The sequence below is a fragment of the Rattus norvegicus genome, chromosome X (genome assembly GCF_036323735.1).
Source record: "Rattus norvegicus strain BN/NHsdMcwi chromosome X, GRCr8, whole genome shotgun sequence".
Classification (NCBI taxonomy): Eukaryota; Metazoa; Chordata; class Mammalia; order Rodentia; family Muridae; genus Rattus; species Rattus norvegicus.
In genome coordinates, this window is record NC_086039.1 from 121,695,473 (window position 1) to 121,710,934 (window position 15,462).

General features: G+C 43.8%; 2 pseudogenes across 1 annotated transcript in view; both read left to right on the plus strand.

Annotated features, from left to right (window-relative positions):
- Positions 1-15,462, plus strand: part of Ptp4a1l1 (protein tyrosine phosphatase 4A1 like 1) — a 65,176-nt pseudogene that overhangs the window by 40,046 nt on the left and 9,668 nt on the right. The gene's annotated exons all lie outside the window — the stretch shown is intronic.
- LOC134484049 (myelin-associated neurite-outgrowth inhibitor-like) lies at positions 3,658-6,667 on the plus strand (annotated as a pseudogene).

A 15,462-nucleotide genomic window follows, 5' to 3' on the forward strand; every position in this document is an offset into this window, starting at 1 on the left:
GGCAGGGAAGGGAGAGGCAAAGATTAAAACAGAGACTGAAGGAACACCCATTCAGAGCCTGCCCCACATGTGGCCCATACATATACAGCCACCCAATTAGACAAGATGGATGAAGCAAAGAAGTGCAGACCGACAGGAGCCGGATGTAGATCGCTCCTGAGAGACACAGCCAGAATACAGCACATATAGAGGCGAATGCCAGCAGCAAACCACTGAACTGAGAATAGGTCCCCTATTGAAGGAATCAGAGAAAGAACTGGAAGAGCTTGAAGGGGCTCGAGACCCCAAAAGTACAACAATGCCAAGCAACCAGAGCTTCCAGGGACTAAGCCACTACCTAAAGACTATACATGGACTGACCCTGGACTCTGACCCCATAGGTAGCAATGAATATCCTAGTAAGAGCACCAGTGGAAGGGGAAGCCCTGGGTCCTGCTAAGACTGAACCCCCAGTGAACTAGTCTATGGGGGGAGGGCGGCAATGGGGGGAGGGTTGGGAGGGGAACACCCATAAGGAAGGGGAGGGGGGAGGGGGATGTTTGCCCGGAAACCGGGAAAGGGAATAACACCCAAAATGTATATAAGAAATACTCAAGTAAATAAAAAAAAAAAAAAAAAAAAAAAAAAGACTGGGTGCATCAAACATAGGGAAAAATAAGAAGTTTCTGTTGCTCAGAGTTGCACCACCTTCTACCCAGAATAACTCTCCCTAAAGAATCAGGAATAGTTTCTACACTGCTATCTTTGACCTAAAGTCACTTCAGGACAGGTTCTTCTGGACTCATTAACAGCTGGATCATGGGAGAAAATGGATTACACAGGCCAAAAGATCCTATTCATCAAGACCAAGGAAAACATCTTCAGTTTAGTACACCTGGGAATAATGCCCACACAGTACAGAATCAGAAACAAAAGGATTTGAGCCTAGAGACTTTGAAAAGATAAGTGGAGAGTGGAATTAATCTTTAGGGGTCGTCTGTCCTTACAGACTTTTAGAGAGGCTGCCCGGAGCCACAATTTAGGATTGTTCATCAATGGATATGAGGCCAACAGTTCAGAAGTGAAAAACTCGTGATGAAAGACCCACCCCATGAGTCTTAACTCAGAGCTGCAACAGGCTTGAACGAGCCCAGGCACACCCAGATACCTAGGGCTGAGTCACCGTTAAAACTAACAGACCATAAAAGGAAAGGAATACAGAACAGACTAGGAGTACCGGATCTGGCAGGAAGGGATAAGCCCCTAGCCCCCGACATTCAGGACGTCCCAGCCCGCACGTACTCTTTTACCATGTTACAACCTCATTCGAATATGATGCAAACCTGCCAATGTGTGTAGCTATACCTTATTACCTCATCATGTGAAATAACCAATCATATGTGAACATGTCTATATGCCTCGTTTAAATCCACCAATCCCCGTAACTATGCATCTGCTTCTGTATGCCCGCTTCTGCTTCCCCAAACCCTATAAAAGCCCCATGCTGGAGTTGCTGGGCGCGCAAGTCCTCCGAAGAGACTGTGTGCCCACAGGTACCTGTGTCTTCCAATAAACCCTCTTGCTGATTGCATCCGAGTGGCCTCAGCTCGGTCATTGGGCGCTTGGGGTCTCCTCCTGAGGGAAAGGTCCTCTCCGGAGGTCTTTCAGTGAAACACATACAAGTATGCAACTGATTTTGTCTCAGTTATAGCGACATAAGTATAAAAGGGAAATTTACTGCCTTTTCCTGAAATACAGACAGGAAGACTGGATTCCAGGGGAACTCTCAAAATAGGTACAAGGAGACATGCACAGCACAAGGTCAAAGTTTGGTCAAGATCAAATCAGAGGCTGCCTAGCCTCTTCATTGTCTGAAACCCATCAGGGATACCAGATGTGTAAATTAAGGTAGGGAAAAGAGGGGAATGTAGAGACAGCTGCTGTAAGGCCTTGCAGTGAATTCTGGGAATGATATTCACTGTAGGCTAAACTGGAAAAGTAGGAATTCATAACCAAGGAATAGGGTAGGGGACTGTGGATGGCAAATTACTAACAGGATCCCCACATTAGTAAGGGAGAATCCTGGCTGAGTAAAGATAAAAGACTTTGCCTAAGTCAGGCCAGAGTCTCCAGACTTCTGTTGGGTGTTTACACGAATAAGATCACAAAGCAGACATTGACAGTGCTCGGCTACACAGGACGGCTCAGCTGAGTCAGCATGAGCTTTGCTAAACCTGGACCAGGCAGACACAAAGTCAGAAGTTCAGAGCTCAGGCCCGGTCTCAAAGAGCTCAGGAGAGACTGGATGTCGGGCTCCTCCCCTCTGTAAGCTCAAGACAGAAGGGGAAGGGTGGGGGGAATCATAAACACACACCATGCAGTGAAGATGGAGGAAAATGGCAGTGATTATGAAGCAATAGCCTTGCCTACTTCAGGCAGGCGGCATAAGGGAGCAGCAGGGCACTTCCTGAAGGGATAGGGGAAGCTGAGACTGTAAAGAGCAAGAGGAAGCAAGGACTGCAGCCTGGATAGAGTGAAGGAAAGCATGGGAAAAGACACAAGGCAGGCAGGAGGGAACAGGGAACTGCAGTTCAATGGCAGGGATTCAAGTTCTTTGACTCTGCTGCAGGTGGTCTTGTCTTGTGAGAGAGGTTACATGCTCGCTAATCACATAGGGACTAGGGACTTAAGAAGCAACCATAATATTTGACGAAAGAGGTGCTTAGGGTCACAGTTCAGATCATAGGTACAAGGAGCAGTTGCCACTCGGCTTCAGAGAGATTTGGCTGAAGTGAACCAAGGAATAAAGAGGAATGTCCAGTCACAAGACTAGGAGCAGGAGTATCAGACAAGAATAGGCTCGCCATGGGTCTGCAAGTTTGTATGCCTTGGAGCTCTTGGGCATGGACCCAGGGCCTCTTTGGACACCCATCCAATGCTGAAGGGAATGAGGAAGCTTCTGGAAAGCGGCTTGCCACACTAAACCTGAACTAAATCAGACATGAATGTTTGATACTGTGGAGATTAGAACATCTTTAGTGCTTTCTTCTTTCCTTTTCTTTAAAAAATGTGTATGAGTATTTTCTCTGCATGTATGTGCAGCATACATGTATGCAGCATCCACAGAAGCCAGAAGAATGCATCAGAGTCCCTAGAACTGGAATTATTATGGACAGTTTTGTGCTGACATGTGGATGTTGGGAACTGAACCCAGGTCCTCTGTAAGGAGAGCAAGTGCTTTTAAACTGTTGACCCATTTCTCCAGGTTCAATCTTTAGTCCTTTAAATAGTTAATCCATATTTTAATTTTATAATCTCAATGCTGAGCATACATGCTGCTTTAAATTAATTTGTACTTTTAAAAGGCAGAAGTATATTTATAGACTTTCAGAAATATTTTTTAAGATTTATTTATTATGTATGTGTTCTGCCTGCATGTATGCCTGCAGCCAGAAGAGGGCGCCAGATCTCATTATCAGGACCTCTGGAAGAGAGGCCAGGCTCTTAAACTCTGAGCCATCTCTCCAGAACCCTCAAAAATAGTTTTAGACTGTTGTTTAAATATACTTCAATATGAAGTTCAAATGCCATTTTAAAGTCTGTAAATAATTCATACAGTTTAAATGTCTACACAATCATTTAAGAGTACCAAAAAATTAAGCATACCAATACGCAGTTCTTCAAACACCATAGCTCTCAATTTTTTTTGTTTCAATTAAGGTTTCTTTTTAAAAGCATTTCTTACATTTTCATACATGAATATGTTGTAGGTTTGGAAGCTCTAAAAGTTTTTAACTTTTAATTAGCCTATAGTAATTATATAATAATAAATTTCATTACGACAGTTTCATACATGAAAGTGTCCTTTGATTACACTCATCGCCCAATTACCACCTCTTGTTCTTTTCTCACTAATCTTTTCCTCTTCCCAACCAGTCCTCCTCCATGTTAATGTGTCTTGAGTGACTGGGTGAATTTAACTAGGGGTACTTACATTTGAAAGGTTGAGGGATTATTTATGGGAGCATAGACGATTTGCCACTGGCTATAAAGAAAAAGGTTTCTTTCTCCTCCACAACCTTACACTAAGGAAAGGATGAAGCTTGTGAGCTTTTCACCCCTCCATTCAGAAATACATTCCAATTTTATCCTAATTTCAGGTCAAAAGATGTAGGGAACGGCGCGGCGAAGTAAAGATGGCGCCGACAGCCAGCCCCCCGTCTGAATGTGAATAACTTACCGCGCATGCACAAGCTTGTCCCCTGTCAGGGCAGCTGTATGATAATGAGGTGAATCTGGCGCCCTCCTGTGGTGAACAACAGTACTGCGCATGCGTGGGGTTTTGCACCTGACATCAGTCTGGCTGGGGCGGTACTATGCTAATAAGGTTCATGCCACGCCAATCTCTGGAGGACAAGTAGCTGGGATAACAGTGGGGTGACTCGTGCCCCACCAATCCCTGAAAGAATATTAGCATACTGTTGTGTATATAAGGCGAGCGGCTTATATATGAAGCTGTAACACTTGGAGCTGTAACACTTGAAGGTGTAACACTTTTGGAGCTGTAACACTTAGGGCTGGCTGCTGCCACCTCCCTGTATCAAGAATGAAGGTGTCCTGCAGTAAAGGCTGTTGAGAAGAATCCAACCGTGTTGCGTCTTCCTTGCCGGCCGAGGTGGGCGTGACAAAAATTTATGTAATAACTTTTTTTTTAATGAGAATCAATTCATCACTGTGGGCATGCACATCAGGTCAGGTCGTGTTCTTGAAATCATGAATTCTGTTTATAAGCCTGGTTCTTCTGGGGTTCCTCTGCAAATGCCAAAGGAATAGGTTAGCCAGGCTATACAACTCGTTCACCTTACAAAGTGTCTGTTCCCCTATCAGAGGAGCTATGACACCATACTTCTCCCACAACCCCTACCAGACAGCTATGTACCCAGTGAGAAGTGTCTACCCACAGCAGATCCCTTATGCCCAACAAAATACATAGTATACTAGTATACCATCACTGTATATACCTACTCATGGCATTCACCACACTACAGCAGTACAACCCAATGGCATGCCAGCAACAATTTACCCTGCTCTCATCCCTTCTCCTAGACACAATGGGGTCATCAGGGGCATAGTCTCTGCAACCATAATAGCCATGTCAGCAGACTGCTCATTCTACAATTCCTTCACCTAGTCACTGACCCCACATACCAGGCCCCCAAAACATTCACCTACAGCTATGTGCCCCTCCGTGGTGATCATCCTGCAAATTAATACTTGAGGATGGAGCTGTTCAGTCATTTCATTGAATTTCATGAATTTCACTGGTGTCTCCAACAAGGACTTCCTTCTCAGTGCTCAAAGCTAAACACAACTAGGCCTCAGCCTAATAGTCTCCAACTAACTATATAATTTGGTTTTAAAAGAAATCCTGGTGTATGGGCTGCTTGGCATTGTTTTTAGATAAGTGTAATGATTAAAAAGAAATTACAATCGATAGAGGCCTTATATCCAAAATATACAAAGAACTCAAGAAGTTAGACCGCAGGGAGACAAATAACCCTATCAAAAAATGGGGTTCAGAGCTAAACAAACAATTCACAGCTGAGGAATGCCGAATGGCTGAGAAACACCTAAAGAAATGTTCAACATCTTTAGTCATAAGGGAAATGCAAATCAAAACAACCCTGAGATTTCACCTCACACCAGTGAGAATGGCTAAGATCAAAAACTCAGGTGACAGCAGATGCTGGAGAGGATGTGGAGAAAGGGGAACACTCCTCCATTGTTGGTGGGATTGCAGACTGGTACAACCATTCTGGAAATCAGTCTGGAGGTTCCTCAGAAAATTGGACATTGAACTGCCTGAGGATCCAGCTATACCTCTCTTGGGCATATACCCAAAAGATGCCCCAACATATAAAAAAGACACGTGCTCCACTATGTTCATAGCAGCCTTATTTATAATAGCCAGAAGCTGGAAAGAACCCAGATGCCCTTCAACAGAGGAATGGATACAGAAAATGTGGTACATCTACACAATGGAATATTACTCAGCTATCAAAAAGAATGACTTTATGAAATTCGTAGGCAAATGGTTGGAACTGGAAAATATCATCCTGAGTGAGGTAACCCAATCACAGAAAGACATACATGGTATGCACTCATTGATAAGTGGCTATTAGCCCAAATGCTTGAATTACCCTAGATCCCTAGAACAAACGAAACTCAAGACGGATGATCAAAATGTGAATGCTTCACTCCTTCTTTAAATGAGGAAAAAGAATACCCTTGGCAGGGAAGGGAGAGGCAAAGATTAAAACAGAGACTGAAGGAACACCCATTCAGAGCCTGCCCCACATGTGGCCCATACATATACAGCCACCCAATTAGACAAGATGGATGAAGCAAAGAAGTGCAGGCCGACAGGAACCGGATGTAGATCGCTCCTGAGAGACACAGCCAGAATACAGCAAATACAGAGGCGAATGCCAGGAGCAAACCACTGAACTGAGAATAGGACCCGTTGAAGGAATCAGAGAAAGAACTGGAAGAGCTTGAAGGGGCTCGAGACCCCTTATGTACAACAATGCCAAGCAACCAGAGCTTCCAGGGACTAAGCCACTACCTAAAGACTATACATGGACTGACCCTGGACTCTGACCTCATAGGTAGCAATGAATATCCTAGTAAGAGCACCAGTGGAAGGGGAAGCCCTGGGTCCTGCTAAGACTGAACCCCCAGTGAACTAGACTGTTGGGGGGAGGGCGGCAATGGGGGGAGGGTGGGGAGGGGAACACCCATAAAGAAGGGGAGGGGGAGGGATAAGGGGGATGTTTGCCCGGAAACCGGGAAAGGGAACAACACTCGAAATGTATATAAGAAATACTCAAGTTAATACAAAAAAAGAAATATTAAGCTGTTCTGAATCATGATGTGAGAGTTTCTGGTTGTGTCATGTGATGCAGACTTACGTGGTGTTTTGCTGAGGTAAAACCTGTGAGAAGACATGTCTGGAGACAGTATTAATAGGATACAGCAGAAGTGAAAGGGAGTTTGCATAGCTAACCTTGCTACATTTTGTTGCTCTGGCAACTTTACTTCACTGAGAGAGGCACAGCAGAGAGCTTCTAGCATCCCAGCTAGTTCTGGTTGCTCCTACTGCCTGACTCTTGCTGACTCAATGGCAGCCTGGCTGTTTCTGCTAGATCATGCCACTACTGCCAACTCACATTTGGTATCCTGACATTACTGAACTGGACTGCTGCTATTCTGGCAACAGAGACTGGAACCACCCCCAAAACTACTTCTAAACAGGTCCGTACCCCCTTGTCCTATTTACTGTCTTTTCTCCCCTACCTTTGGATGTTGGCTAGAAGGGGAGTCAACATGTGTGAGAGCCCCTACTCAGAGTAGGTTTTGAAAGCTTTAAGCCTACAGAATCATAACTAATCGAATGTGTGTTCATAAAAACACGCACTAAAACAAACCTTTTCCAATCTACCTATGCAAAACTACTACACAATCTACTGATGCAAAACATGAAGGACTGGATGGTATTCTACAACATGTATAATCCAGGCACTACTAGACTGTGTAATGAACCTCAAAGTTACACATGCATACGTGAATGTCCTCATCGTCAGGAAGCATCCGGTGTGCTGGAGAAGACTTTTGGGGTGGTGCGGGTTGCCAGTTGGACATGTGGACTTGCAACTTTTCAGCAGCCTGACACTAAGTGAACCTGGAGGGAGCCGTGAGGACTGGGACAGGGTATGAGCCTCAAGGTGACTCCAGAGCAGGGGCAGGGATAGTGAAGTTCCTCTCCTCTGTTTGAATATGGTCTTGGGGGCAGGCTGTATTCAAGACTTACCAGGAAAGATGGGAGCTGGGTGGCCAGTAGAGCTGGAATGAAGGGTAGTCTGTGTGTCAGTAGAGTAGCAACTCTACCATCCGAGTGTCCACTACACGTCTTACAGAATGCTTTGTGTGCTTCTTCTGATGGTTGGGGAGGTCCAGTGTTGAATTAAACTGTCTTCATAAGAGGGAGAATGTCAGAGGGAAGCAGTCACACTGAGGTAGTATTATCTTTTACTTTATTTAACTTAGAAAACACACATATGCGCGCGCGCACACACACACACGCACACACACACACACACGCACGCACACACACACACGCACACACGCACATATACCCTCAAGAATAATGAGTCAGTTGAAAACAGAGGCACTGCCATATTCACCCCTACAAAGGTCAAAGAAATCAGGAGAGTGCTGTGGGGAACACACAATGTTAAAATGGAGTGTCTGTATTTTAAATTAGATTTTAATGTTTCTTGTAGAGAGTCAGGGCTTTGGTTATGTCTGAAAATATAGATGCACTCTAGCTTGTCCTGAGGTCATCCATCTGGTGACCTGTCCTCTGTGACTAGCTGGAGTGAGGCTGAGAAGGCCTACATATGTAGTCTGTGAGCCTTTCCTGCTATCTTTTCCTATAGCAGAAGGCTCTTAGCACCAAGTGAATGTGGAGATGGGATTGAAAGAACCAGGCAGTACTGGAAAGCATTTACCTGTCAGGATCTCTTGTGGGAAATATTCTGAGTGTATAATCTGAGTATACACAAAATGAATCAGGAAGGTATTTTGCTTAGGTAAGGCACAATTTTCATCTCTGACAGTATTTCTGTTCAGTTTGGGCCAGAAGGGCAAGGCATGAGAATCCCCTAGGATCCATCAAATGCGGATGTGGTCAAAACCATTAAAATTCTAAGGTTGGAAGCGGATTCCTGGCTCATATCTGGTAGTGAGGTCAGGACTTCCACATTAGTGTGGTAGCCACCTCATCAGCAGTCACAGTGGTTAGAAGGTGGGTCATCTAAACATTGAGCCTTTGGAAAGCCTATTTTTGTAGTATTGCTTTCTATAATTATCTTTAGCAATTATATATATATATGTATGTATGTATATAATGTGTGTGTGTGTGAAAATTTCAGATGATTTTGCATGGATCAGTGTAGACAGAAGATACCTCATTCCTAGTGAACATAGAATCTTTATGGAGGGATGTGTATAACAGCCTCAGGAGCGGCTAACAGGATGGGATGGGGAAGAGGAAAGAGAGCAAGAAGAGGAGACAGGAGGGAGAGAGAGAAAATGGTGCAAGGAGAGGAAGAAAATACGTATGAAACAGAAGCCTTTGTGTACTCACTAGTATCTGTTTCTGTGCTTCATGTTGGGATTCTCATCATCTGGATGAACAGTTTGCATTGTTGATGGCACCAAAGCTTCTCCCGGACCCAGCAGGACACAAGCTGGTTTTCCCAGGTGAATAATCACAGAGGAGAGGAACCAACATACCTATAGTTTATAATTTTATCCAATATGATAATTAGATGATCTCAGATTTAAGATCACTAAAAGCACATTTATTGTAAAAGGAAATGTTATGTATTAATGCTACAGTTTTCAATAAAGAATGACATGTGTTGCAAAAACAAAAAAATCAAGTCAGCATCTGAAACAGAGACTTTTGCAAGATTTATTTTGTATTTATGTGTGCTCATGTATACTCACATATGTGCAGGTACTCTCAGACGGCAGAGGAGAACATCAGATCCTATAGAGCTAAACTAACAGATAGATGTTAGCCTGTCCTAAGGACTTGGAACCAAACTCAGGCCCTCTGCAAGAGAGGGAAAATCTAACAGCTGAGCTGTCACCCCAGTCCTTCAAACAGAATATTTTAAAAATCATTTTTTCTAACATAACACAATCCCACAAGTATGCTAATTGGAGAATTAACATGGTAACAACTAATAGACATTTTAGTATCCTTGGCCTTTGAAGTGACATAAAATTACCATCTGAGGTAACTTTTCAATGTTGGAAGCTTTGGCCTCAATTGTTTTGACAACCCGATTTGGATGGCAATGTAATTTTGTAGAACACAAGTTTCAGCTGGTTGTCAGAGTTGAACAAAGAATACGTCTCATATGAACATTTGGATTTGGGTTAAGAATACAAAATGGACAATCTAACACTTCTAATACAATGTTCTGATCTAGGATCACTAACCCCAGTGGGAATATTGAGATGAAAAGCGTTTGGTTTTTTGAAGCTGAAGTAACAGGGTGATACACTCGATATGTTTGCCTCCTTCATCCTGAATGCCAGTCTTGTAATGGGCCACTAGTGCCATCCCCTCTTCATACACAAGGGAGTTTAGGGTCCGACATATTAAGCCACCATCCTAGAATACAGAGAGCTTAGGCCTAGGACGACCATGACCCCCCCCCCCCACACACACACACTACTCTTCTTTGCCTTGCCTCAAAGCACCCGACCTTCATCTTTTCTTTTTCTCCTATTCTTGTTTTTATTTCTCTCTTCTCTCTTTCTTGGTTGTTGTCAGAATCCAAGAACAACCTGACAAGGAAAGGGGAATGTGGATGGGTCCTTCTCTGAGGAAATTCATGACCTACAAAGGTCAAGGATCATTCCCTGCTCAGCATCACCATGAAGAATGGAGTCTCCTGCATTAGCTGCCTATGGGCTCGGGGATCTCCCCCTTGATCTACAATGCACAAAGCTTCAAGCAACCCAGGATCCAGTTTCCAGAAGTTCCCATGAAATTTTTAAAACAGTTCTTACACAAGTTCAGGAAAAGTAGGGATGCCCGAGATGACACCTCGGGAAAAGAGTCCCTGCCTTCCTTTTGACAGGTCCATTACAAGGTTTCTGGTGGAACTCCTTGGGGTGAGGAATTGAGGAGGGTGTTAGGAGTCACTGTGGTATGCATCGGGCCTCTGACCAAGAGACTGAATGCTCACAGGTCATTTCCAAGTTGGAGGTCTGGGGCAGGCTTGCCCTCATGAACTCTTCTATGCTTTGGCCTTGTTTCTCTAAGGCAGTCCTGTGTTTCCAAGCCATTTGTCTGCCCTCAAGCTTATACGTTTTGCTATGCACACGGGTCACTCTTGCCTAAATTATTGGCTGTCAGTTTGGTCTCATGTTCATTTTCTGCCGCAGCCCTTCAAACTCTTAAATGTGCTTCTTCACTGAGCTAACACAAAAGATTTTGAATGTTGCAGATCCCATTGTGTTAAAAAAGAAAAAGAAAAAAAAAGAAAACTATGTTTATCAGATAACCCTATTTCTCTCAGCATGTTATTCAACTCCATAAAATAAGACTTTTTAAAATATCATTTGTGTGTATGTGTGGTGGATACACACCCAGCCCGGCACCCATATTGAGGTCCACAGACAACCCTGGGTACCTTTCATCCTGCTTGAGACAGGGTCTGTCTGGTTCACTGCTATATAAGGAAAAACTAGCTGGTGCATGGATTTCCAAAGATTTCCTGCCTCTGCCTCCCATTTCCAAGTAGGGGTGGGCTGGCATTTCAGAGCCTTAATTACTACTGTGTTTGATGTTTTAACTTTATTAGACATTTCGTTTCAGCAGTCATACCTGACATTATTTCTACCCCTTCCGATCCCTCTGCACTCCTTCCATATTTGTCCTTCCAGTCCCTCTTGAGTCCATACCTTCTTAATTGTTCTTACATAAATATGACCTACTGAGGCCAAATAACCCATCAGAAGGTTCGTTCCTGAAGAAAACAGATGCTCCCCTTTTCAGCAGCCATCGACTGCTTATAGCTCTGCACATAGGGGTGGGGCCTTTATAAGATTTCCCTCAGTCATGCCAACTGGTATTGTTATGCAAGAATTTGTTAGGCAACCATATTGCGGAGATTTTGTGAGTGCAGTGTCCCTGTCCTACGTAAACAGTGCTATGTCTCACAGCTGCTGTCCTGCTCTTCTGGCTTCCACAACATTTCCTTTCCCTTGTTCTCTATGTTCTGTGAGCCTTACATGTAGGTGTTGCATTATACAAGTAGCTATTGGGGATAGCATTCCATGGCCATTTGTTTTCTGCATTTTAAAGAGTTTTAGATTTGTGTAGTTGCCACTGTCTGTTCCAAAGAAAAAGGAAGCTTCTGTTGCGAGGAGTGAGAGTTACACTTATCTGGGGGTGTAAGGAGATTCTTAAAACTCATTAGTATTAGAACAGCTTAAACTCAGGTCCTTAGGCTTGGCAGCAAGCATTCTTTTATTATTATTATTATTAACTTGAGTGTTTCTTATATACATTTCGAGTGTTATTCCCTTTCCCGGTTTCCGGGCAAACATCCCCCTCCCCCCTCCCCTTCCTTATGGGTGTTCCCCTCCCAACCCTCCCCCCATTGCCGCCCTCCCCCGCAACAGTCTAGTTCACTGGGGGTTCAGTCTTAGCAGGACCCAGGGCTTCCCCTTCCACTGGTGCTCTTACTAGGATATTCATTGCTACCTATGGGGTCAGAGTCCAGGGTCAGTCCATGTATAGTCTTTAGGTAGTGGCTTAGTCCCTGGAAGCTCTGGTGCAAGCAAGCATTCTTAACCTGATAAACTCTCCTGCTGGTCTACTCCTTTAGGACATTTTAAAAATAAAATGTCTCTTCAAACTGATAGTGATAGTGCACAGTGGTTTTTTTTTATTATTATTATTAACTTGAGTAATTCTTATTTACATTTCGAATGTTATTCCCTTTCCCAGTTTCCGGGCCAACATCCCCCTAACCCTCCCCCTCCCTGTCTTCATGGGTGTTCCCCTCCCCCCAACAGTCACATTCACTGGTGGTTCAGTCTTAGCAGGACCAAGGGCTTCCCCTTCCACTGGTGCTCTTACTAGGCTATTCATTGCTACCTATGAGGTCAGAGTCCAGGGTCAGTCCATGTATAGTCTTTAGGTAGTGGCTTAGTCCCTGGAAGCTCTGGTTGCTTGGCATTGTTGTTCATAAGGGGTCTCGAGCCTCTTCAAGCTCTTCCAGTTCTTTCTCTGATTCCTTCAACGGGGGTCCCATTCTCAGTTCAGTGAGAACACTGAGGGCATTCGCCTATGTGTTCGCTGTATTCTGGCTGTGTCTCTCAGGAGCGATCTACATCCAGGCTCCTGTCGGCCTGCACTTCTTTGCTTCATCCATCTTGTCTAATTGGGTGGCTGTATATGTATCAGTCACATGTGGGGCAGGCTCTGAATGGGTGTTCCTTCTGCCTCTGTTTTTTTTTTCTTTTTTTTTTTCAGAGATGGGGACCGAACCCAGGGCCTTTGCGCTTGCTAGGCAAGTGCTCTACAACTGAACTAAAACCCAACCCCATTCTGCCTCTGTTTTAATCTTTGCCTCTCTATTCCCTGCCAAGGGTATTCTTGTTCTCCTTTTAAAGAAGGAGTGAAGCTTTCACATTTTGATCATCTGTCTTGAGTTTCATGTGTTCTGTACATCTAGGGTAACTCAAGCATTTGGGCTAATAGCCACTTATCAATGAGTGCATACCATGTGTGATTTTCTGTGATTGGGTTACCTCACTCAGGATGATATTTTCAAGTTCCAACCATTTGCCTATGAATTTCATAAAGGCATTGTTTTGGGGTTTTTTTTTTGGTTTTTTGTTTTTTTTTTTTTTATTAACTTGAGTATTTCTTATATACATTTCGAGTGTTATTCCCTTTCCCGGTTTCCAGGCAAACATCCCCCTAATCCCTCCCCCTCCCCTTCTTTATGGGTGTTCCCCTCCCCATCCTCCCCCATTGCTGCCCTCCCCCCAACAGTCTAGTTCACTGGGGGTTCAGTCTTAGCAGGACCCAGGGCTTCCCCTTCCACTGGTGCTCTTACTAGGATATTCATTGCTACCTATGAGGTCAGAGTCCAGGGTCAGTCCGTGTATAGTCTTTAGGTAGTGGCTTAGTCCCTGGAAGCTCTGGTTGCTTGGAATTGTTGTACATATGGGGTCTCGAGCCCCTTCAAGCTCTTCCAGTTCTTTCTCTTATTCCTTCAATGAGGGTCCTATTCTTCAGTGGTTTGCTGCTGGCATTCCCCTCTGTATTTGCTGTATTCTGGCTGTGTCTCTCAGGAGCGATCTACATCCGGCTCCTGTCTGCCTACACTTCTTTGCTTCATCCATCTTTTCTAATTGGGTGGCTGTATATGTATGGGCCACATGTGGGGCAGGCTCTGAATGGGTGTTCCTTCAGTCTCTGTTTTAATCTTAAAGGCATTGTTTTTGATAGCTGAGTAATATTCCATTGGGTAGATGTATCACATTTTCTGTATCCATTCCTCTGTTGAAGGGCATCTGGGTTCTTTCCAGCTTCTGGCTATTAGAAATAAGGCTGCTATGAACATAGTGGAGCACGTGTCTTTTTTATATGTTGGGGCATCTTTTGGGTATATGCCCAAGAGAGGTATAGCTGGATCCTCAGGCAGTTCAATGTCCAATTTTCTGAGGAACCTCCAGACTGATTTCCAGAGTGGTTGTACGAGTCTGCAATCCCACCAACAATGGAGGAGTGTTCCCCTTTCTCCACATCCTCTCCAGCATCTGCTGTCACCTGAGTTTTTGATCTTAGCCATTCTCACTGGTGTGAGGTGAAATCTCAGGGTTTTTTGATTTGCATTTCCCTTATGACTAAAGATGTTGAACATTTCTTTAGGTGTTTCTCAGCCATTCGGCATTCCTCAGCTGTGAATTCTTTGTTTAGTTCTGACCCCATTTTTTAATAAGGTTATTTGTCTCCCTGCGGTCTAACTTCTTGAGTTCTTTGTATATTTTGGATATAAGCCCTCTATCTGTTGTAGGATTGGTAAAGATCTTTTCCCAATCTGTTGGTTGCCGTTTTGTCCTAACCATAATGTCCTTTGCCTTGCAGAAGCTTTGCAGTTTTATGAGACCCATTTATCAATTCTTGATCTTAGAGCATAGGCCATTGGTGTTTTGTTCAGGAAATTTTTTCCATTGCCCATGTGTTCGAGATGTTGCCCCACTTTTTCTTCTATTAGTTTGAGTGTATCTGGTTTGATGTGGAGGTCCTTGACCCACTGGGACTTAAACTTTGTACAGGGTGATAAGCATGGATCGATCTGCATTCTTCTACATGTTGACCTCCAGTTGAACCAGCACCATTTGCTGAAAATGCTATCTTTTTTCCATTGGATGGTTTTGGCTCCTTTGTCAAAAATCAAGTGACCATAGGTATGTGGGTTCATTTCTGGGTCTTCATTTCTATTCCATTGTTCTATCTGTCTGTCTCTGTACCAATACCATGCAGTTTTTATCACTATTGCTCTGTAATACTGCTTGAGTTCAGGGATAGTGATTCCCCCTGGAAGTCCTTTTATTGTTGAGAATAGTTTTAGCTATCCTGGGTTTTTTGTTATTCCAGATGAATTTGCAAATTGTTCTGTCTAACTCTTTGAAGAATTGGATTGGTATTTTGATGGGGATTGCATTGAATCTGTAGATCGCTTTTGGTAAAATGGCCATTTTTACTATATTAATCCTGCCAATCCATGAGCATGGGAGATCTTTCCATCTTCTGAGGTCTTCTTCAATTTCTTTTTTCAGAGTCTTGAAGTTCTTATTGTACAGATCTTTTACTTGCTT